Genomic DNA, 25,390 nt, shown 5'->3' with positions numbered 1-25,390 from the left:
GTAATTATCTCCATTCCGGTTTATTGCTGTGTTTTTGTTGGGGAAGGAGGGGGAGTCCCCACTCACATTTAACTGCAGAAGTTGGTCTGGGAGGCTCCAATTATGTTGCCTCCTCCAGCCGTGTGTCGAATAAGCCTTTCCAGCTCCCACCGGTTGTATTTTATTCCAGACGCTATAAATCTTCAAACAGAAATTCCTTTGGACTTTGAAGATTTGCAGAGAAGCGTCTTGTCAATTGGCTCATTTTCACTTTCGCTGATATTTTACGCTGACCCGGTCAGTCAGTGTTGGGAGTCAGCACCCTTCACCAGCACCCCATGCCGGGGTTGCTGGTGATTTATTTTAAAGGGAGATTCGGATTAATGTCAGCGTTCCAAATATCATCCAGAATTAAATCAGAGTTCAAGATGTAACTTTAATCAAAGTTCCAATTTAATAAGATAGACATGTTGGTACATCTGTGGAAACCCGAATCTGAAAGCTTCCTGGGTTTCCACCCAGTTGAAAGTTCATGATCCTGTCCCCACAACCACAAGTCCATCACATGGTCCAATCTTCCTCTGCCACGCTGGCATTTCCACCTATCTAGTTCTGGTCAGGTGCAGAGGTACGGAGACAAAGGATGACCTTGGGCTTCTAGAAAGGAATGTTTTATTTTAACAACAACACATTCTACTCCTTACTATCCCCCCTCCCATTTCCCCACTAATGAAACAGCATAGTAAAGAAAGAAAGAGAGAGAGTGTGTGGCAGGCCAAAGATCCTAAAAGGAATATGACGGCAGGCCTGACACACATCATATCTATTCTAGACCACGACATGTGTCTATTTGAATAAAATGTGTATTGCTTTCTCTCCAGATATCTTCCTCGCCAAGCATCTTGAATACCTAGTTCCACCACCACTGTAAAAAAAAAGGGTTGGGGAGTGTTTTTCTAGGCTTCTTATTTGTCTTTGTGGTTTTATAGTCCAATTCCTTGTCTACAATTGCATTAAAATCACCTGTCATATCAGTGGTGGTATTTAAAATCTTTTACTATTGGTTTAGTGGGCGTGGCTTATTTTGTGGGTGTGGCTTAATGGTCATGTGATAGTGGGCATGGCTTGGTTGTGTGACTGGGTGGGCATGGCCAACCTGACATCACTCACGTCAAGGGGTGCCTTGCCTGGACTCTCCTCAAAGGTCTCAACGAGATACAATTTCTCTATTTATTTACTACTACTGAACATCCAAAATATACTATTTAATCCTATGTATATATGACATATGTGTACATATATATTGCATAGTATAGAGTGTGTATAGGCACACAAAAAGATACATTATCCTCTGTATATACTGTATGTGTATGTACACACACATACAGCTCTTCTAAAACTATATGTCAGGCCTGCAGCCATATTCATTTTGGATCTTTGGCCTGCCACACTTTCTATTATTCTACTATGCCTTTTCTATTCTGGGAAAATGGAACGGGGGATTGTATGGAGAGAAATGCTATGTAGCCAAAATAAAATTCCTTTCTAGAAAGCCAAGGTCATCCTTTGTCTCTGCACCTCTGCACCTGACCAGAACTGGATCAGTGGAACTGCCAGCATGGCAGTGGAAGATTGGACCTAAGTCAAGGACCGAGTCTTCCGGCAGTAGCCGCTCTGGGTGTACTCTCTATGGTTGTGGGCCGGCTGCCAGCAGAGTGTACTCCCAGAGCATACAACCATAGAGTGTATGCCCAGAGCAGCCACTGTTGAAAGACTCGGTTTTGGAAGCCGCCGAAAAAGCCATGCTGGGATGGCGGTGGTGGCAGCGGAGGTGCCCTGGCTCTGCAGGGAGAGATGGGCCAGGGCATCGTGAGGCTGGGAGGCGTGCGAGCGGGAGCGGAACAGCCGCTCATGCAACCCCCCTCTCCAGCCGTGTAGAGCGCCATTCACTGGCATTTCGAAGGTGCCAAGCTGCGGGAGCCAGGCGGCGGCAAACAGGCGCTCATGCGGCTTGGTGATACCCCTAGGTCAGTGAATGGCGCTGTGCCCGGCTGGAAAGGGGGACTGCCGGGTGGCTGCTCGTGATCATGGTAATTTCATGGCTGCTGTGCTGCTGCGACAGCGCAACACAGCCGTTTGCCCCTGAGGCTGTGCCCGGCTCTTTGGGAGCCTGCTTGCAAGAGAGTAGGCGCCTGGCAACCCCCCCTCCAGCTGGGCACAGCGCCACTCACCAACCTAGAAATGCAATCACCTCCCCCCCCCCATTTCCTGTGGCTTGGCACCTTTGGCGCTCTGCCTGGCCGGAGGTGGGGGGTTGTCCAGGGGGCTTATTTGCGGGGAGGCTTATATTTGTGCCCACCAGAAAAATGTGGCATGGCCTTATTATCAGGACATGTCATATTTTCGGGAAAACACGGTAGCATCTCCTTAGAATCAAGGCTCTGAAGGGTGAACTCTGATTAGGTAGAATGAGGAATAAGCTTAAAAGTTATGTAACAAAAGGAAAAGTAGAAGAAGGTTGCTGGGATTGTTAAAATAGCAATGGGAGCATGTTCTTGCTCCACCTTTTTTCATTATGGAACTCAAGGTAACTTATCTGGAGTTCTCAGTTTCTCATCCTGGCTTTGAGTAATTGGAAGGGTGGGCAGGGAGCAAATCCAAGATTGTGTCAAGATACAGACTGAAATAGTGTATGAGATCAAAGGAATGTGCAGTTTGTATTAAGGAATGTAGCAGTGGTGGGTTCCGGATCCCGGTGCAACCGGTAAGGTGCAACGGGGCCTGGTGTCCACCACATGAATGCATGCAGCGCACACACACACATGTACTTACCATCTGCGATGCTCTGCAACGCCTCTGCAACGCTCCGTGATGCCTCTGTGATGCTCCAGCTGCTCGGCGGAGCATTGCAAGACACCATACGCTCCACACGCATGCACGAAAGCCCCAAAGAGCTCAAATACAGGTAAAGACGGCGGGCTGGCAGGTGGGCCCTCTGGAGCACCGTACCGGAACGGTACCTGGTGCTCCCGGCAGGCACCGGTACGCCCGTACCAGGGCGTACCGGTCATAACCCACCACTGGAATGTAGGGAGGCTCATAAAATCCAGGCATACTAGGAAAAGGGAAAGGAGGCAATGAAAAGTTGGGGAAGGGAGCACCAAGCCCAGATGGCATGCATGGAAAGTGCAAGAACAGCAGATGGAAAAGGCACTAAATACAGTAGGGAATGTAGAAGCACAGTTCCTACCATCAGCATGGTAATTAATGGGGAAAGTGGCCAGAAAATAAATAATACAATTCATTGTCTTATGTTTTGTTTTGTTTTCCATTAAAAAACAACTATATCTTTAATGACATTGGGCCCCTTTCTTGGGTGCTCCATCCCATCCTGACTACCCTCCTCCTGCTTTACTTCTAACATTTCCAACCTTGGGTGCTGCCAAATGAATGAGCTTTCTTAGAATAGGACATAATATAGACAATTGGATTGGGGGAGAGGTAGAAACATAGAATTTTTGTCAGATGATGGACATGTGTTTATCCCAAGCATGTTTAAACTCAGTTATTGATGATTGACCCACTACCTCTGCTGGAAGTTGGTTCCAAGCTTCCACTACTCTTTCTGTTGTGAAGTAATACTTTCTAACATCCCAAAGGTACTTTTCTTCAAGAGGCAACTGGATTTTCTGGTTTTTCTTTGAAGACGTTTCACTTCTCATCACCTTAATGACTCACTAAAAGAATGCAATGAGTATAAATGCTTCAATTTCCCACCATCCAGTCAGAGCAAAAATCAAGAGAGGGTGACATATCCTTAAACTGACAGGAGGGAAGTTCAAAAGTAATGTTAGAAAGTATTGTCTATGGAGATTCTCAGTCATCCAGGTCATGGTTGTCCAAAAGGTCCATTTTTTCAAGAGGCAACTGGACTTTCTGTTTTTTGTTTGAAGAATGTTTCACTGCTCATCCAAGAAGCTGCTTCAGCTCTGACTGGATGGTGGGAAATGGAAGCATTTATACTCCTTGCATTCTTTTAGTGAGTCATTAAGGTGATGAGAAGTGAAACGTCTTCAAAGAAAATCCAGAAAATCCAGTTGCCTCTTGAAGAAAAGGACCTTTGGGACAACCATGACCTGGATGACTGAGAATCTCCATAGACAATACTTTCTAACATTACTTTTGAACTTCCCTCCTGTCAGTTTAAGGTTATGTCACCCTCTCTTGATTTTTGCTTAATATTGAAAATACTGCCTTCTGGAACCTTATTCACACCCTTAATATATTTAAAGGTTTCAATCATGTCCCCCTTTGCCTTCTCTCCTCCAGGTTGTACATATTCAGTTCCTCCATTCTGAATTGGTACATAGGTCCTAGGATCAGAAAGGTAAATAAAAAGAAATACCTACATGGGAAGGGAGGTTATAGTATGCAGTTACAAACTGGGGAGAGAAAAAAAATGAAATGTTAATTTAGATTAGGCAGCAATGGGATCAAAAGAAGAGAGGGGTGGAACAATACATGCCCTTCTGGGATAAGAAAGGGGTGGAAGGCATGAGCTATGTTAGGAGAAACAGCCTGACATTAAATGATGGATGGAAAGCCGAGCTGAGTCCTTGCATGGACCCAATGGACCTCAGGAACTCACTCCAGAACTTGGTGGTGAACTGGACTCCTCAGTCTGAGATGATTCTCTAGGGCACATGATGTAGGCGGTAGATGTGTTTGACAAACATCTTCGCTACCTTCTTTGCTGATGGTAACTCTGAGCAAGCAATAAAGTGGGCTTGCTTGGAAAATAAGTCAATGACTGTCCAAATTACTGTATTTCTGCCACTGTCTGAGAGCTATATGATGAAATCTATTGCGATCTCTTCACAGGGTTGGCTGGGGCCGGCCACCTGTTGCAGTAGCCCAGGGGGCTTGCCTAGTCATATTTTCATGGTTGTGCAAGTGGCACAACTTTTTACATAGTCTTCCACTTCTGTTTTCATCTTAGGCCACCAAAATTGACATCTAGCGAGGTGGAGCATTTTTAGGAATCCAAAGTGTCCTCCTAGCTTTGCATTATGGCTCCGGTGGAGCACGTCTATCTTTAAACTGGCAGGAATGTATAGTTTGGATCCTTTCCAGGCTAGCCCATCTCTCATCATTCAGATGTCTTTGTTGTCAGTAAGCCAGGGGTCACTTGGCAGCACTGCTTTCAGTGCGGCGGTCAGCTTGTCCTGGCTGGAATCAGTCGGCCGTCTGGTCTGGCCGCTGGTGGTGACTTGTGCTGCCACTTGTTGGGGGGAATTATGGCGTGAACCACCTCCTCCCTCCGACTGTCAAACTGCAGCTTTCTGGACAAGGCATCTGCTAGCAAGTTTTTCCTGCAGGGATGTACTTCAGTTCGAATTTAAATCTCCTGAAGTACTACGCCCAGTGGACTTGTTTTGGAGACAGTTTCCTGGGGGCCTTTAGGGCTTCGAGGTTTTTATGGTCAGTCCAGACCTCGAACAGCACTTTCCCCCCCTCTAGGAAATGTCTCCATGTGAGTAATGCCCAGCGGACTGCATAGGATACTTTCTCTCAGATGGTCCACCTTCTTTCAGTGTCTGTGAGCTTTTGGGAGACATAAGCACAAGGCAAGAGTTGTCCTTTTTGGTTTCTTTGCAAAATCACTGCCACTACAGCCACATCACTGGCGTCTGCCTGTATTATGAATTGCTGTTTTGGATCTGGGTGTTGCAAAATGGGCTCCTGGGCAAAGAGCCGTTTTAATTTCTCAAAGGCTTTTTGGCAGTCCATAGTCCACACAATTGGTTGGTTCAGCTTTGGCTTTGTCAGTGATGGCCCTGTTTTTAACAGTTTGGTTAGGGGCAGAGCGACTTCCGCAAATGCTGAGATGAACTGCTGATAAAAGTTAGCGAACCCCAGGAAACTCTGTAGCTGCTTGCGGGTGCGTGGGGGTTGCCAGTCCAGCACAGCTTTCACTTTCCCTGGGTCCATTTGTTTTATTTTATTTTATTATTTTTTAACTTTTTATTTTGTTTGTACAAACTTCACATCTTTGCAACACATTACATGTATTTTTACATATTTGTTGTGATTCTTTTATCTATACAAATAAATCTTTTATAACTATAATTTTATATATATATGTGCATTTATATTATTTCATACATTCCTTTTTTCATTCTATATATAATATTCTATATATTCTATGTATAACAGCCTTTACTACATTTGAGTCATTTTGTATAATATTTATTTGCTACAGTCTATCTCATATTTCTATCTTTTAATCATTTTCCGGTTTTGTAGTTGTTTATTTATTTGTTGATCTTCCTTCCTTTCTGTCAGGCCTGCAGTCATATTCCTTTTAGGATCTTTGGCCTGCCACACTCTCTCTTATTTATTTCTCTTATTTTACTATGCTGTTTCATTAGTGGGGTAATTGGGAGGGGGAATAGTAAGGAGTAGAATTGTAGAGTGTGTTGTTGTCAAAATAAAACATTCCTTTCCAAAAGCCCAAGGTCATCCTTTGTCTCCTCAGGTCTGCCCCTGACTGGAACTAGATGGGTGGAAATGCCAGCATGGCAGAGGAAGATTGGACCATGTGATGGACTTGTGGGTGTGGGGATAAGATCATGAACTTTCAACTGGGTGGGAAACCCAGGAAGCTTTCAGATTCGGGTTTTCCACAGATGTACCAACATGTATCTCTTATTAAATTGGAACTTTGATGAAAGCTATGCCTTGGATCCTGATTTAATTCTGGATGATATTTGGAACGCTGACATTAACCCGAATCTGCCTTTTAAAATAAATCACCAGCAAAATCACCAGCGTAAAATATCAGCGAAGAAGAAGCTGAGATGAGACGCTTCTCTACATATCTCCCAAGCAGCAAAGGAATTTGTGGGAGAGGAATTTTGGAGATTTATAGTATCTGGAAAGATGCAGCCGGAGGGGGCTGGGAAAACTAATTCACTGCACGGCTGGAGAATGAAAGTCCCAGATCAACTTGAGCAGCTAAACGTGAGTGATGCTCCCCCTCCTCCTCCAGCCAAGGCTTGGGAAAAAAAATCTGGAGTGTAGATTTTGACTCCTTCCAAACAGTAATAAATGAAATGACCCATTACCCTGCAACTGAGTTGAAGATAGATTCCCAGTTAAAATGGGGAATTCAAACCAGCCAGCAGGAAGGATTTTGGCCAACATCTCCCCCTAGCCAGCAAACGATGTTTGGGGTGCAGCCTGTGAATCAAGCACCACCAGGTTGGGCTTTCTTCCCAGGTCATAGATGGGACAGATGCCATTGGGCACCAGCTTGGCCATCAACATGGGCCATTTCTTCCCATAACGAGCAACTGATGGTTGACCTGCAACCTGTCAATCAAGCAACCCCAGAATGGGTTTCCTTCCCAGGTCATGGATGGGAGAGATGCCAGTGGCCACCTGCTCTCCCTCAGCAGATGTCACCATGGCAGATAACTGGGCAGTGGCCAGCCCAGGGATTGACCCCTCCACCGAGTCCAGTCCCACCTGCAATGCCCCAAGAGGTTCTTATCCCACCTTCCTACAGAGAAGAGCTCTCAACAATGGAAGAAGGGATGAATGAGGGGGAAGCTGCAGGATGGATGGCAGAACAATGTGCACCTGCAAAGCCCCAACAGGTTTTTACCCCACCTTCCTACAGTGAAGAGTTATTGACAATGGAAGAAGGGATGAATGAGGGGGAAGCTGCAGGATGGATAGCAGAACAATGTGATAAGGCGGTTCCTAAGTTTAGAGATGTAACTAGGTTCCTTCCCTCATGGGGGCCAATAAAATGCCACTGTTGCTGTCAACTTGGCCACAGAGTGTCAGAGTGCTTGGCTCCAGCCCCAATGCCACAAACGTACGCACCAACCGCCACGGCAGTAAAGAGAATGCCCCAGATGCCACCAGACAAGAGTCATCTGGGCCAACAACCTCTGGAAGAGGATCCCCAACCTAAGGTGATGAAGAGTCCTACCAATGGGGAGGCCTTGGAGGAGGAAAATGCCGAAGACGACCCAATGGTTAGTGCACCCATCCGCCCCTTCGCCTTCCAAGTCAACCTCCAAGTATCCAAAACGGGGGTGGAAGGGGAAGTTAAAGCAGTTGTGGACACCGGTTGCACTCGATGCTTAATCAGCATGTCGATTGTAAAGCAACTGGGCATATGCACAATACCTCTAGCCTGTCCCATTCGGGTTTAGCAGGTAGATGGAACGCTAATTGGAGGGGCCTCAGCCACACTAATAACTGAACTGGTAAAGTTACAAGTGGGCTGCCACTATGAGCTTCCCAGATTCATTGTGGCTCCAGAGATGACGGAATCAATTATCTTGGTGCTTGCATGGCTTGACAAGTGGAAGCCTACGATAAAGTGGGAAGACGGCGGTAGGAAACTGATGATTGTGTTTGGGCTGCTACAACCGGTGGATGAAAAGGGCCACCCAGGGACGATTGTGTCACTGCGTTAATTGTTTGCTAGCCGTGCTGAAGAATTTAATGCACAGGTCATAGGTCTTATCAGCAAGTGATGTACTGCGTCTGCTCACACACATTCCAGAGACTTCTGAACATCTGTTCGTCTGCCAAGGAGGTGGGCAACGAGCTCTTGCCAGAATGTAAGAATTTAGATAGTAAGGTTTTGTTCATTTATTTTATTTTCATATTAAAGTTTGTTTTTCATTAGAACATGTTATCGGGTTTTATTTCTTATCTGGAGATATGCTTCAAGGAGGGCTGGCGATCCGCACCTCAATCGAAGGTGGGAGGGAAACTTCCATCCTTATCATATTGGCAGCAGACGGATGGCTCTCTTAATTAACAGCCTTCTTCCTTGTTAAGCTACCTCTAACAGAGATAACTTCCTAACCATGCCGAAGAAGAAAAAGAAACAAGGCAAAGATGAAGCACGTTCTGAGGGGTCACTCCCCTCTGACACAGAACCGGAAGATTTCTCAAGCTGGCTTCCAAAGCTCCAAATTTCTTCAACAGCCGGGCCAAAAGAAAAATCTGCTATGGGAGAAAGAGATAAAGCTGCTTTCGAAGTTCCGAGGTCAGTTATTTTTCCTTCTGATTATGCTTGATCCCAAATATCTCCAAGAGATTATGAAATGCTCGGGGCTAAACCAAAGCGTTCCTTCCCAGAGCAAATTCACCCTCAAATATATCTTAAAGATTATGAAACAATTGATGTGTGGCCAAAGCCCTCGCAGGCAGAAGAATTCCACCCCCAAGTAGAAAAAGAAATTTATGAATTCTTCCCAAGCCCTGGGCAAGATATGAAAAGCTATCGTGACCAGATAGACTTTTTTGAAAAACAGCTTTTTCAAGCTAGAAAACACTATGATAGATTAGAGGCAAGTAGGAGGGGTTTCCCCATTTCCAAAATGTCTGAGGACGCCATCTTGCCTTCTTCTTCACAGCCTAAGACACACACCCTGGTGGATAATGTATCAGGCAAATCAGAACAGAGTGATATGTACACGTCACAGAGGCCATGTGATCTCCTTTGTTCTCCAGATTTGGCCACGCAGACAGATCTGTTACAGCTGAAAAGTGATGCTGCACTGCCATCTCCTGGTGGAAGTAATTTATTAGAGCAGCAGTTAAAGGAATTGCAACAGTCTTGGCTATCTGTAGCATGTCCAGATGTCCAAGCACCAATCCGAATGCCTCCAAAGGTTAAATCTCCAACACCCCCTGGAGGTGTTGGATTTTCCCTAGATGGAACAAGGCAAAACTTAATGCAGCAAAGGCAAATGCCAGCTTTTCAACCAAGTCAAATTAATTTTGCTGCTCAAGCTCCAGTTCCAGCTGTAACACAACAGAGACCACCGGTCCGCTTACAGCAACCCCCGGTACAACAACCAGCATATTTACCTGCACAGCAAGCTGCTCAAATCCATATTGGATTGGATTGGATTTATTGGATTCATATACCGCCCTTCTCCCAAGGACTCAGGGCAGCGTACAGCATTAAAAAACACATAGTACAAAAGTTAAAAGGAAATTAGAAACAGTCCAAAAAACAAATCCAATTTATATATTCCTCAACAGGCACCTTCTGTCACAGACTCAAGCTCAACCCGTCCAAGACGGAGTGGCTGTGGCTACCGGCACCCCGGTTCAACCAGTTGCTTCCATCACTGGCCATTGGGGGCGAACAGCTGGCCCCCGTGGATCGGGCACGCAATTTGGGCGTCCTCCTGGATGCCCGGCTGTCAATGGATGACCATGTGACGGCCGTGGCAAGGGGGGCGTTTCACCAGGTTCGCCTGGTGCGCCAATTGCGTCCCCTATTGGACCGGAACGCCCTCCACACAGTCACCCACGTGCTTGTGACGTCCTGACTGGACTACTGTAATGCTCTCTACATGGGGCTCCCCTTGAGATGCACCCGAAGGCTGCAGTTGGTTCAGAATGTGGCTGTGCGGGCAATTGTGGGAGTTACTAGGTACTCCCACGTAACACCTCTCCTGCGCGGGCTGCACTGGCTACCTGTGGCTTTTCGGGTGCGTTTCAAGGTGCTGACTATCATCTTTTAAGCGCTCCATGGCACAGGACCTAGGTATTTGCGGGATCGCATCCTGCCCCATACATCCCTTCGGCCGATCCGCTCTCACAGGGAGGGACTCCTCCGGGTGCTGTCCACTATTCAGTGCCAGCGGGCGGTGCCCAGGAGCAGGGCCTTCTCTGTGATGGGCCCGACCCTCTGGAATGACCTCCCCCCCGATATCAGAATAACCACCGATCTCTGCTCCTTCTGTAAGAAGCTTAAGACCCACCTGTTCAATTTAGCTGGCCTGGCCTAATCGCAGTTTAGACCCTCAAGTCTGTATTTTAAATTTTTAGGGGTGGGTTTTTAGGTTGTTTTTAATTTTTATCACTTTGTACGGCCTATTGTTTAATTTGATTTTATGGGAATTTAATGGGTATTTATTTTTGTATACGGTTTTTTATTGAGATGTCTGTACACCGCCCCGAGTCCCTTCGGGGAGAGGGGGCGGTCTATAAATCTAATAAAACTTAAACTTAAACTCCTTTGACTGGTGAGGCCAGATTAAAGATGTCAGGACAGAATTATAAAGCCTGGGTCAGTGAGATTGCACTCTTGCTTCGCAGAGAAGGTACCCATTGTATGGTGTTTAATCCTCCTGCCCAACCATGGATTCCTGCAATAAGAGACCTAGAGACTAGGGCTTGCACAACATTGTTGATGTCCATCAGTGACGTGCAGTCAGGTGAGGCAAGTGAGGCAGAGCCTCACCACTCTCATCATGAAAAAAAAAAGTAAAACGAAAAAGCTGAGCTAGTTGCTGCCTCACCGTGGATGACTCTGCTTAACCTCACTGGTGCTCTCCCTCCCCAAGTGTAGTGACTTCCTCCCCAGGCCCCCATTCATTTCTCTCTCACACACACACAGCTGGATAAAACTATATAAAAATCTAGCCCAGCTTCACTGATTACAAGTTTGAAAAGGCAACGTGGCTCCACCTGCAATCAAACTACACTTGGGGAGGGAGAGCACAAGTGAGCACTGAGGAGACCACAGGAGGAGGCAGGAAGCCAGGCAAAGAGCCATGCTGTAGTACACACACTTCCCCCCAGCCTCTTTCTTTTGGAAGGCTCGGCTTGGCTCCCCTCTGGCTTCTCTGCCTCTCCTCTCACCCCAGCCTGCCAGCAGGAGGTGGTGGGTGGGCTTTATTGTGTTCCAGGCATTTCCCACCGAGACAGCAGGCTGCATTTGCAATGGTGGAAGTGTTTGGGAAAGGCAGCAGGGGAATGGGGGGGGGATGGCAGAGGAGCTGCTTTCAAGCCACTGGAAAAGATATCCAATCCAACTTTTGTGTGTGTGGGGGTTTGTTTGAGAGTGAGTGAGAGAGGGAAGGGGTAGGAGAGATAGTCCAATCCAACTTCTGTTAGTGTGTGTGTGTGTGTGTGTGTGTGTGTGTGTGTGTGTTTGAGAGGGGGGGAGGAAGGGAGAGAGGGAGGAAGGAGGGGAAGGAGAAGAAAAAGAAAGAAGGAGAAAAGAAGAAAAACAAATGCTGTCGCTTTAAATTGGAACTGAGCATGCCTGGCTGTGGAATTCTGGGAGTTGAAGTCCACAAGTCTAAAAATATTTGAAACCCAGCACTGTGTCAGTGCCTCACCAGTCATAAACCTCACCGCACGTCACTGATGTCCATGGATACTGAATTGCAGGTTACCTTTCCACCTGATGCAACAGCCCAACAAATTTGGGCTAATTTGGAAGATTGCTACAGGCCCATTTCAATTGAATCTTCATGTTTGCTCATGTCTGAGTTCCATGGTTCGAAGTTGAAACCTGGTGAACAAATTGGTGGACATTTGACCAAACTGAAAGGAATGAGAAGTGAATTGAGAGAAAGTGGCTATGTTATTGATGATATCCAAATGATCAGCATCATCATTAACTCATTGAATTATGAATGGAAAGATGCCATTGCAAAGATTAACCACGTGCCAATTACTCAACGCACTGTTAATCATGTATGCAGACTTTTAATTGAGGAGGAAGCTATTAAATTAGCTACACCACATCTGCAACAACCCCCAGCGTCAAAAGCTCCAGCTAGACGTCCCTTCCGAGGAAGAGGCTACGCTCCAAGGATGCCAAGATGCTACATCTGCAACTGTATGGGACATGACACCCGGGATTGTCCCCAACGAGTTCCAGCTCCCGTCACGTACCAGCCCAGAGGAACAGACTCCAGAGGCAGAGGTAGAGGTGGAAGACAAGGTCGTCGTGGTCCAAGGCGTGATCCACAAGCTCCACTAGCAACATTGACCTTAACCAACGTTCCACAACCTGATCCAGAATATGATTGACGTCGTTTGTGGACTTTGGATAGTGGAGGAGCTTTACACGTTACCTGCAGAAAGGAACTTTTCACAGAGATGGGCGAACCCGAGCCTGAATATCGAGAATTGTACTCCTTCTCCAACCACACCTGTAAGGTCATGGGAAAAGGAACTGTTTACATTGAAGAGCTCGATACATTCATCCCTGATGTTTATTACATACCTTCAGCAACCAGTAACTTCCTTAGTCAAAGTCACTTGTCTAGAGACATAAAATTCCAGGTTCACCACCTTGAAAAAGCAAGTTACATAGTTAAAGATGGAGATATTGTTGCTGAAACCATGTTGATTGGTGGTGTTTATTACTTAAAGCCAAAGCCTAAAAGGCAAGCACAGGCAAATATGCAAACTCCAAAAAGGGACAGCACGGGCCCAGAGAGAGTTGCTTCAGAGAGAGAACCTGTTGCTATTCCAAAGGCTCCTAAAGCCAACAAACAGAGAAAACAGAAGCAGGTTGCTCAGAGCAAGCCTGAGGTTCCTCATGAAACTGTTAATGTTGAGAATTCACTAACTGGTAAACCTTTGCATTCCAGGTGTAATCACAAGTGGCACAGAAGATTGGGGCACGCCAGTTTCCGTGTTCTTAGAAAGATGCATTTTTTATTTGGTACACACTGACATAGTGGGTCCTTTCCCACCAACAATTGGTGGCAGAAAGTATTTTCTAACAATTGTTGATAATCATTCTAGATATGGATTTGTATATCCTATGAGAGAGAAATCTGAGACCTTTCAGATCTTTAAAGACTTTGCAACTTTTGTTTCTACACAATGCCAAGTCCGCATCGCCAGAATCCAGAGTGACCGTGGTGCAGAATTCATGTCTCAGCGTTTGCAGGATTGGATGCGTAAGAATGGAATTCTTCATCAGACATCCACTCCATATACACCGGCTCATAACAGAGTCGTAGAAAGAAGACAAGGAGTTCTACAAACCATGATGCGTTGTCTCCTAGAAGATGCCAATCTCGGTAGCATATACTGGGGTGAAGCAATCAAATATGCAAATTACATTGTCAACCGTACTTGGAGCAGTGTAATAAATCAAACTCCTTTCTACATGATGTATGGCTACAAGCCTGATCTCCAGAACCTCCACATTTTTGGTTCATACGCTATGGTGAACATTCCCTTAGCTCAAAGAAGAAAAGGAGGTCCAGTAGCAAAGAGACTGAGATTTATGGGTATTGATGATAATTCAAAATGGAGCAAATTTATTGATCCTAAACATGCGATTGTCATTTCACAATCTGCTAATTTTGAGGAAGACATTGACTGGACCAGGATTCATTCCAATGATCCTGGAATTTATTTTCCTAGAGATGGTGTTGAAGATGCCACGCAGCCTTATGACCAACGTTCACAGCCAGATATTCCTTCTACCAGTTCTTCACAACCTGATGTTCCGTCTTCGCATGCTGATGCTAGCGACGAACGTGAGGACGAGGACAAAGAAGAAGAAGAAGAATCGACTGTTCTTCCGAGACGTTCCAAGAGGGTCACAAAAGGAATCCCTCCACAACGATATTCGTGGCAACTGACAAAAACACCCTTGCCTTTGATTTGCAATGTTACTCTTCCTCCTGATACGTTCACACAAATCAAGCAGCTTCCTGATTCGGAGCAAGACAAATGGTATGATGCAATGCAGGATGAAATGGACAGTTTAAAGAAACTTAATGTATTTACACCTGCAAAACCTCCAGCAAATAAGAAAGTCTTTGGCACTCGATGGGTCTACAGAATCAAGAAGAAACCGAATGGTGAGTCTTTGTACAAAGCCAGACTTGTAGCTCAGTGTTTCGCTCAATGTTATCCTGAGGACTACACAAACACTTACTCACCAACAGTCAGAACTGAGAGTGTAAAAATTGCTTTAACCACTGCAACTATTCTTGGTTTAGAAGTTTTTCAATTTGATGTGGACACGGCTTATCTACATGCAGACCTAGATGAAGAGATCTACGTGAGAAGCCCTCCAGGATTCCGACAGCAAGAAGGGGATACCTGGTTCCTGAACAAAAGTCTTTATGGTCTGAAACAGTCAGGTTTAATGTGGTACTTATGTCTTACTGGCAAACTAAATTCAATGGGCTTTATTAAGTCCGAAACTGATGAATGCGTGTTCACAAAAAGATCTAACAATGCATATGAGATAATTCTTGTTTATGTTGATGATATTGTTTACATTGGTCCAAATAAGAAAATGAGTGAGATTTTTGCAAAAGGTTTGCAGAGATACTTCACATTGAAATCTTTAGGTCACATTAGCACTTATTTAGGTGTTCAGATTGAAAAAACACAGAAGGGGTTTAGTCTTTCACAAGAGGAGAAAATTGACCACATTTTGCATCATTGCAACATGAAAGATGCTAACACAACAAAGACACCCATGCAAACAGATTTTCACAAATGTCTCTGAATGAATGGATGGACACACTAAAGAAAGGTTGGGAAAGTACGAAGAAAGCTCTACCAGATGTGGCAGAAGCCTACAAGAAGCAAGCTGATAAACATTGCTCGCTCCAACCCCGTGTGGGGGACAAAATTTTGTGTCTACCATATACATAAGATTAAGAATGCCTAGCCAGAAATTTGGTCCAAAATTTCTAGGTCCATTCCCAATAGTGAAGATAGTTACATGTTGTTGCCCAGCAGGATCCGGTTGAGCTGCTGATGGACTCGGATAGTGAGGAACCATATGAGTCTGCCCTGGATGATGTGGAGGACCCTGTGCAGGGTTCAGACTCAGAACAGGGACCAGAGAGGCTGGTTGGCCACCAGGAGGCGCCTGAGACATGGAGCAGTGGGGAGGATCAAAGGCAGTTTGTCCCTGATGCTAGATTGAGAAGGGCTGAGAAACGGAAGCAGCAACTCCGTAGGCAGACTCACAGAAGATGATTAAGCACAGGTGGTTGTGGATTGGCCCCTCCCAAGAGAGATTATAGGTGAGGTGTTGGGAGGGGACATTTGCAGGAAACAACCGTTCGAATTAGTAGTTAAGAAAATCTATGTATTCTAGCCGTGTCTGCTCGTTTGGACTATCTGTGTTGGTTTATTTGAATTATCTGGGTTTCTCTATTGAACGTGAGTGTCTGGGCCCTCAGCCAAAGGATTTGTTGTCTCAGTAATTAAACAATGGCAAACAGCCAAGTCTGTGTTCTGGTTTATTCACAGGCGTGGAGAGGGAGGTCAGAACAGTTACAGTTACAGTTCAACCCAGTTACAGTTCAACTCAGTCTACCCAGAAGTCTAGGGAAAATTGACCCAGAATTTCATTGTAGCTTGTTGAAGCCAGTAATTGCTTCCAGCATAAGAGCATCCACCCAAGCTTTCTCTCCTCCTGTAGTGATAGAAGGGGAACCACAATCTGAGGTGGAAAAAATCTTAGACTCCAGGCTGTATAGGGGTCCCTTACAGTATTTAGTGCATTGGAAGGGTTACCCTTTGTTTGAAGCTACTTGGGTGAAAAGCTGGAACCTAAAAGTGGAGAAGTTAGTAAAAGAATTCCATGAGAATTTTCCCGATATGCCAAAGGGTTCCCCTGAGGGGGGAAGAGGTGGTAATTGTGTTATGGTAACTTTTATGTTGTTCTCTTTTCAGGAAACGTTTTTCTTCTGAGGAGAGGCCGCCTGTCAGGCCTGCAGTTATATTCCTTTTAGGATCTTTGGCCTGCCACACACTCTATTATTTTACTATGCTGTTTCAATACTGTAGTAATTGGGAGGGGGAATAGTAAGGAGTAGAATTGTAGAATGTGTTGTCATAATAGAACATTCCTTTCTAGAAGCCCAAGGTCATCCTTTGTCTCCGCACCTCTGCACCTGACCGGAACTAGATGGGTGGAAATGCCAGTGTGGCAGAGGAAGATTGGACCATGTGATGGACTTGTGGGTGTGGGGCAAGGTTTTGAACTTTAAACTGGGTGGTAACCCAGGAAGCTTTCAGTTTCGGGTTTTCCACAGATGTACCAACATGTCTCTCTTATTAAATTGGAAGTTTAAGGATAGTTCTGCCTTGGACTCTGATTTATTTCTGGATGATATTTGGAATGCTGACAAGAGTAATCTGGACAGTTATTGATTTGTTTTCCAAACAGGCACATTTCATCGCTTGCTCAGGGTTGCCATCTGGAAAGAAATTAGCGAAAATGTTTGTGAAACACATTTATCGCCTGCATGGGGTGCCCAAAAGGATCATTTCAGACCACGGAGTTCAGTTCACCGCCAAGTTCTGTAGAGAATTCCTGAGATCCATTGGGTCCACACAAGGACTCAGCTCAGCATTTCATCCCAGCACGAATGGCACAGCGGAGAGGGCCAATGCGATGGTGGAACAATACATCCGGTGTTATATGGACTATCAGCAAGACAACTGGTCGGACTTGCTACCCTTCGCCAAAGTGGCGTACAACAATGCGGTCCACAGCAGCACTGGATTAACTCCTTTCCAGATTACCAGTGGCATGGAATTTGTTCCCATGCCTGAGCTGCCTAGAGAACCTCCTTCCTCCATGTCTCTGAATGAATGGATGGACACACTAAAGAAAGTGTGCGGGATCGTATCCTGCCCCATACATCCCTGCGACCAATTCGCTTTCACAGAGAGGGATTTCTCAAGGTGCCGTCCACTAAGCAATGCCAGAGGGCGGCGCCGAGGGGTAGGGCCTTCTCTGTGATGGGCCCAGCCCTCTGGAATGACCTCCCCCCCGACATTAGGACAACTACCGATCTCCGCTCCTTCCGCACGAAACTCAAGACCCACCTGTTCCAACTAGCCGGCCTGGCTTGAATTATAACTACATTTTCTAATCCCCCTGGACAATTTTAAATTTTAAAGTAAGTCTGATTTTTTGGGTATTTTAAATTGTTTTAATCTTACTGCGTTTTTTAACTTATGATTATTTATTTATGTATTGTACAATGTTTTTGTATATACCTCCTCCTCGTTATTTGTTGTATATTGAATTGTACGCCGCCCCGAGTCCCTTGGTGGAGAGGGAGTGGCCTATAAATTGAATAAATAAATAAATAAATAAATAAATAAATAAATAAATAAAGGATGGGAAAATACAAAGAAAGCTCTAGCAGATGCGGCAGAAGCCTACAAGAAGCAAGCTGATAAACACCACTCGCTCCAACCCCCCTTTCGTGTGGGGGACAAAGTTTTTGTATCTACCAAATACATAAGATTAAGAATGCCTAGTAAGAAATTGGGGCAAAAATTTCTCGGTCCATTCCCAATAGTGAAGATAATTAACCCAGTTACAGTTCAATCAGTCTACCCAGAATTCTAGGGAAGATTTACCCAGTATTTCATTGTAGCTTGTTGAAACCAGTAATTGGGTCCAGCATAAGACTGTCCACCCAAGCTCCCCCTCCTCCTGTAGTGTTAGAAGGGGAAACATATTATGAGGTGAAAAAAAATCTTAGATTCCAGGCTGTATAGGGGTCGCTTACAGTATTTAGTGCATTGGAAGGGGTACCCTTTGTCCGAAGCTACTTGGGTGAAAAGCTGGGACCTAAAAGTGGTTAAGTTAGTAAAACAATTCCATGAGAAGTTTCCTGATAAGCCAAAGGGTCCCCCTGGGGGGGGGGGGGGAGAGGTGGTTAATTTTGTTATGTTAACCTTTATGTTATTCTCTTTTCAGGAAACATTTTTCTTCTGAGGAGAGGCTGCCTGTCAGGCATGCAGTTATATTCGTTTTAGGATCTTTGGCCTGCCACAGTCTCTCTTATTTCTCTCTATTATTTTACTATGCTGTTTCATTAGTGGGGTAATTGGGAGGGGGAATAGTAAGGAGTAGAATTGTAGATTGTGTTTTTGTCAAAATAAAACATTCCTTTCCAAAAGCCCAAGGTCATCCTTTGTCTCCTCACGTCTGCCCCTGACCGGAACTAGATGGGTGGAAATGCCAGCATGGCAGAGGAAGATTGGACCATGTGATGGACTTGTGGGTGTGGGGACAAGATCATGAACTTTCAACTGGGTGGGAAACCCAGGAAGCTTTCAGATTCGGGTTTTCCACAGATGTACCAACATGTATCTCTTATTAAATTGGAACTTTGATGAAAGCTATGCCTTGGATCCTGATTTAATTCTGGTTGATATTTGGAACGCTCACACTTTCTTTTTTGCTTTCCTGCTTTCCCCCACCCTTTCCTCTACCCAATTATACAATAAATCCCATTCAGAGTAATATTCTTTCTCTTTTAGTTCTTTCGTGAGCACATCCAACTCTGCACATTCCAATATTTTTTTTATTACATTTTCTTCTGTTGGTGTATAATTATTTTTCCAGTTTTGTGCAAATGTAATTATCGCTGCCATAATTATGTGTAGAATTAAGTATCTAATTTTTTTTCATAATTTCCTTTTATAATTCTTAACAAAAATAATTCAGGTTTTAGTGTAATTTGGTGTGTAGTAATCTCCTCTAGCCAATCTTTTTTTTTTCCAATATTTTTTCACAGATGTGTAAGTCCACATATGGTAGTATGTTCCATGTTGTTGGTTGCATTTCCAACAGATAGGTGAGCACTCCGGGAACATTTTCGCAATTCTCGCTGGTGGGAGATACCATCTGTAGAACATCTTGTACATGTTCTCTCTATATGCCGTTGTCATCGTTAATTCGTAATTTATTTCCAAAAATTTTTCCCATTCCACCAATTCTATACTATACCCAAAATTTGTCGCCCATGTTATCATTGTTTCTTTCTCGGTTTCTTCTTCCATTTTAAATTTTAATAAATAATGATATATTTTTTAAATCAATTTTTCTTTTGTTCCCTGTAGAATTTTATCCAGCTCTTGCGGCGCCTTATAAAATCCATCCCTTTCCCTGTCTTTTTTCTACCTTGCCTGTATTTGTAAATAGGGCCACCAGCCTACATCTATTCCCTTGACTTTCAATTCTTGCCTTATTTTTAGTCTTTCTTGGTTGTCTAATATGTCTTTATATCTTATTATCTTGTTTATGTCCAATACGTTCGGGTATATCAGAGCTTCCATGGTGGATAGCCAGATTGGGATTTTGTTGTAATGTTTTGTTTTGATTTTTAACCATATTTGAAGTAGAGCTTTTCTAATTAAATGTTTTTGGAAATAGCTATGGATTTTGTCTTTCCCATCCCAGATAAAGGCGTGCCAACCCAGTTCCAAATTATAACCTTCTATTGTTAGTAATCTTCTGTTTTTTAGATTGATCCAGTCCTTTATCCAGGTGAGAGCTGCTGCTTGATAATAAAGCTCCCAATCAGGCAGTCCAAATTCTCCTTTTTCTCTACTATCCTGTAACAATTATGGTTTTTCCCCTGACCAAATAAACTGCAATTAATTTGTTTAAATCTATGAAAAAGTTTTTCCCTAGGCTAATCGGTACCACTTGAAATAGAAATAATATTTTTGGTAGTATATTCATTTTAACGATGGCAATTCTTCCCATTAGTGATATTTGTAGTTTCCTCCAATTTCCAAATCTTTCTTAATTTTCTGAATATTTTATCATAATTATCTTCCTTAATTGTTGAGCATTTCCCTGTCAGCCAAATTCCTAAATATTTTACCTTTTTTACTATTTGCATTCCCATGTTTTCCTCTAATTCTTGCTCTTGTTTTTTGGTGAAATTCTTCATAATGATCTTTGTTTTGTTCTTATTAATTTTAAGTCCTGCTACCTTACCAAATTCCTCTATTGTTTGGATTAATTTAATTCCTGATTTTATTTTATTTTTATTTTATTTTTCAATTTTATTAACAAACATGTAAAATACACACACACAAAACTTAGACGTACAACACATTTACACAATGCAATACAAACAGGAGCTTCCTGTTCTTTCTAATAGCAATTATCAATCGATACCGCTCACCTTATATTATTTCCCCTTCTATTGTATTTCATTTGGATTTCACCATTCTTAACTCTCTTATTTTACTCATAACTATTATTTTTGAGTTTTGTTATATTCCTTCATTGATCCTTGTTTCTTTCCTCCATCCACCTATACCATTTATTCCATATCTGGTAGAATTCTGATTCTTCTTTTCCCTGAATTTCTTTAGTTAGTTTGTCCATTTCAGCACAATCCATAACCTTTCTTATTATTTCATCTTCGCTTGGAGTTAGTTTGTTTTTCCATTTCTGGGCGAAGGCAATCCTTGCCGCCGTAATTATGTGTAGTATTAAATACTGGATTTCTTTTTTGTATTTCGCAGACATTATTCCTAATAAAAAAAATTCAGGTTTCCATTCTATTTTAACCCCTGTTATTGCCTCCAGCCAATTTTTGATCTTTTCCCAAAAAAATTTAGCTTCCTCACAGGTCCACCATAAATGGTAATATGTTCCGTGTATTGATTCGCATTTCCAACATTTTGGGGAGGTATTTGTTGAGATTTTAGCTAACCTTGTTGGTGCCAAGTGCCATCTATAAAACATTTTGTACTGGTTTTCCTTGTATGCAACTGATAATGTCATTTTTAAATTTGTTCCCCACATTTTTCCCATTTGTCTAATTCAATATTATAGCCAAAGTTCTGCGCCCATTTTATCATTTGTTCTTTCACAATTTCCTCTTCCATTTTATACTTCAGGAGAAATTTATATATTCTCCCTATCATCTTTCTATCTGAGCTTTGAATAATTTTATCCAATTCGTGTGGTTCTGTTTCGATGTCATATAATTTAGTATCTTTATTGTATTTAGTTTTGATTTGAAGGTAAGTTAGCCAGTCAACTTTCATGTTCTGTTCTGCCAATTCTTCAATTGTTTTTAAATTTCCCTGTCTATCAATTAAGTCTCTATATCTTAGCATTTTGTTCAAATCTATAAAATTTGGATGGGTCGTCCTTTCTGTCGGTGATAGCCAATTCGGAATTTTCACATAGTGGATTTTTATTTTTATTTTGAGCCATTTTTGCAATAACGCTCTTCTAATTAAATGATTTTGAAAGTATTTGTGCGTTTTATTTTTATCATCCCATAGGAATGTATGCCAGCCTGCTTGCAAATCATGGCCTTCTAAGGTCAAAATTCTTTTATTCTTTAGCTCTATCCAATCCTTCACCCATGTTATTGTTACTGCTGATGCGTAAAGATCCCAATTTGGTAATCCTAAACCGCCCTTCTCCTTGCTGTCTTGCATTGACTTTAGTTTAATCCTCGCTTTTCATCCCTGCCAAATAAACCTAGCGGTTATTTTGTTTAATTCCTGAAAGAATTTTTTACCCGGATTAATAGGTGCGGCTTGCAACAGGTTAATTCCTGATTTTAATGGATCCTCTAATATGACTACCATATCGTCCACAAATGTCTGTGTTTTATAATCCTCTTTTTAAATTTTTAATCCCTTTATTTCTTGATTGTTTCTAATTTCTGTTAATAGAACTTCCAGTGTTATTATAAATAATAAAGGTGATAATGGACATCCTTGTCTCACTCTTTTCCATATTTTAAATTATTCTGTAGTGTCATTCTTTATTATTACTTTTGCTGCCTGAGCCGAATCTATTGATTCTATCATTTTTATAAATTTTTCTCCAAATCTCATCATTTTTAACTGTGTGATAATGAAATGCCAATTCAAATTATCAAAGGCCTTTTGGGCGTCTAATATTCTTTGGGTATCAATGTTATATATGCTTCCCTCCATGATTTTGGTAGCTTTGCTTCTATAAGTGCCTCATTAAATAAATCTAAAATCACTGTTTATGTCTGCTCTTGCATGGCTTTATAAAATTCTACAGGTATACTGTCTGGGCCCGGTGTTTTATTATTTTTTTGTCTCTTCAATGCTTCCTTTAATTCCATCACTGTGATTTTTTTGTTTAGCATCTCTCTTCCTCAATTTCATGTAGATTCTTTTTATTTAAGTATTGTTTGATATTGTCTTGTAGTATGTTTTCTTTGCTGTATAGTTTCTCGAAAAATTTCTGTACTATATTTTTTTTCCTCTTTCCGGTATTGTATGCTTCCTCTTTCATCTTGTAAGTGATGTATTATTCTTTTTTCTTTTTCTTTTTTCAATTTGTGTGCTAACCATCTTCCCGGTTTATTCGCATTTTCAAAATAGTTTTGTTTTGCAAATTTGATTTTTTGGGCCATCTCTTCTTGTGTCATCAAATTTAATTTGTGTTTTATTAGTTCTTTTTTCTCCTTTATTTTTGCTTCTTGTGGATTTTTTTGCAGGTCCATTTCCAATTTTTCAAGTTCTTTCTCTAATGTTTCTTGTTTTTGTCTCTTTTCCTTGTTTTTCCTTGCCAAATATGCTATTGTCAACCCTCTAGTAAAAGCTTTTGTAGTGTCCTATAGGTTTTCTAACGATGTTTCTTCTTTCATATTTACTTTGTAGAAAAGTTTCAATTCCCTTTTTATCATTTTTATATATTCTTTATCTTTCAATATTCTTTGGTTCATTGTCCATCTCTTTTTCTTTTTTCCCCATGTTATTTTTATTGAGTTGTGATCTGCCCAGGTGTTTGTCATTATTTCAATCTCTTCTGTATCTCTTCTCAATTCTTGGGTCGACCAAATCATATCTATCCTTGACCATGATTTGTGGGAATTTGAATAATATGTAAATTGTTTGTTTCCTATGTTCCTTTCTCTCCATACATCTTTCAGGCTCAGTTCCTGCACCATTTCAAAAAAGGTAAATGGTAGTGTTCTTTTTTTCTTATTTCTTTTGTTACTCTTGTAGTCATCGTTGATATCTGTTATAGCATTGAAACCGCCAATTAGACATATATCCTCATATTCTATTTCTGTAATTTTTTGGTGGATCTTCTTGTAAAATTCTTGAAATTTGAGAATTTTATTGGTTTTTAAACATTTATAGGGAAAGGTAAAAAGGGTACAAAGAAAATTTTGGCAGCTCCCATGCTAGTGGTAGAAATCCCCCCAAATCTCACAATTTTTACAATGTTAAAAACAACGTATAAAAGATAAGCATAAACAGAATCTTGTTTTACATTATATCAACCATGTGTTCAATCATCTCTTTCTTTGTCACTTTCTAGTATATCAACAATTATCATAGTATTTCAAATACATTTATTTTTGTTACCTGAGCCTTTTCGATATTGCTTCCTCCTCCCTGTCCCCAGATGGAGCCACAGCCCCCCCCTTCATATCTCGCACATTACTACCTTTTTCACCACCTCCCTTATTTTTGTCCTCTAGGAGAGGACTATGTTTTTAATGAAGGCTTCAGCCTCCTCCACTGTATTAATTCTAATTCTATTTCCCTCCCAAAAAATCAACATTCCCTCTGGCAATAACCATATAAACCAAACTCCTTTATTGTATAATTTCTTTGATAAGGAGGAATACTTCCTCCTTTTTTCCCTTATTTTTTTCAGAATTTGCTTAAGAATGGTAATTTCTTTATCTTTATATTTTAATGGTCCCTCCCTTTGGGCCCCTAGCACCTCATCCCTCGTGGTCCTCCTAAGAAACTTAACATGTACCTCCCTTGGAACATTGTGTGTTCTAGCATATGCTGAATTAATCCTGTAAACCAGATCCATATCCCACCACAACTGTTCTTTATTTCTCTTAATATATTCTGCTAAAATTGTACTTATAATATCCTTAAAATCTCCATTTTCTGTCTCTGGTAGGTTCTGGAATCTGAGAAAAAAGGACATTCTTTCAAGTTCTATTTTTGCCATAAAATTTTCCAATTCTAAATTTCCCTTCCGGACTGCCTTAACCTCCTCCCCCAATCCAGCTGCCCCCTCCTCCAACACCCCAATTCTTTGTTTGTTTGCTGTTATATGTTGTTGTACAGCTCTTGAGTTCATCTTTAAGATCTGTCACCTCTTTTTTCAACTCATTTTGACCCCTCATAATTTCCTGAAACATTTGGTTAACAGATAGTTCTTTTGAGCTCTCTCCAGTTCCTTCTTGTTGTAACAATGAAGTAATCTTCGTCTGCTGCATGCTTGGACTGGAGGTGGCAGAAGCAGGAGCCGAGAATGACTTGCCCGTTGGAGGTTTTTTGGGCCCCATTTATCTGCGTTCAGGGATGATAAGTCTTTTACAAAGAGAATGGCGTCAGTGGAGCACGCAGCTGTGCTGGTCCAAGGAGGCAGGCAAATCCAAAAGTAAAAAGTTAGTTCTCCTTTACAGTTCCAAGGCACGGAGGTACACCAGAAAGAGGAAAAGTCAAATAGTCAAAATTAATCAGGAAGACCATGTAACAGGAGAGGTCCAGAGCACCTTCAGAGGGGGTATTAAGACAATTACCAGAGTTTTTTTTTCCAAAGGTAGTTTCAAAAGGCAGGCTTCATTTATAAGTACAAAAACAAAGACGGAGGGGCGCCATCTTGGCTCTTCCTTTCGCAGGGAGAAGAACAAGAAGTTCCATAAAGTTTTTTTCCTTTTAAGAAAACAGCTCAGCCGTCACCTCTTGCAGCTGTGATATCAACCTTTCTCAGATAGTTAGTACAAGTGGCAAGTCAGCCTTTATTCTCTCTCCATTCCGATATAGAGAGAGA

The sequence above is a fragment of the Natrix helvetica genome (assembly GCF_964273705.1).
Source record: "Natrix helvetica genome assembly, chromosome: W".
NCBI classification, from domain to species: Eukaryota; Metazoa; Chordata; class Lepidosauria; order Squamata; family Natricidae; genus Natrix; species Natrix helvetica.
Note: the sequence above shows the minus strand (reverse complement) of the source record.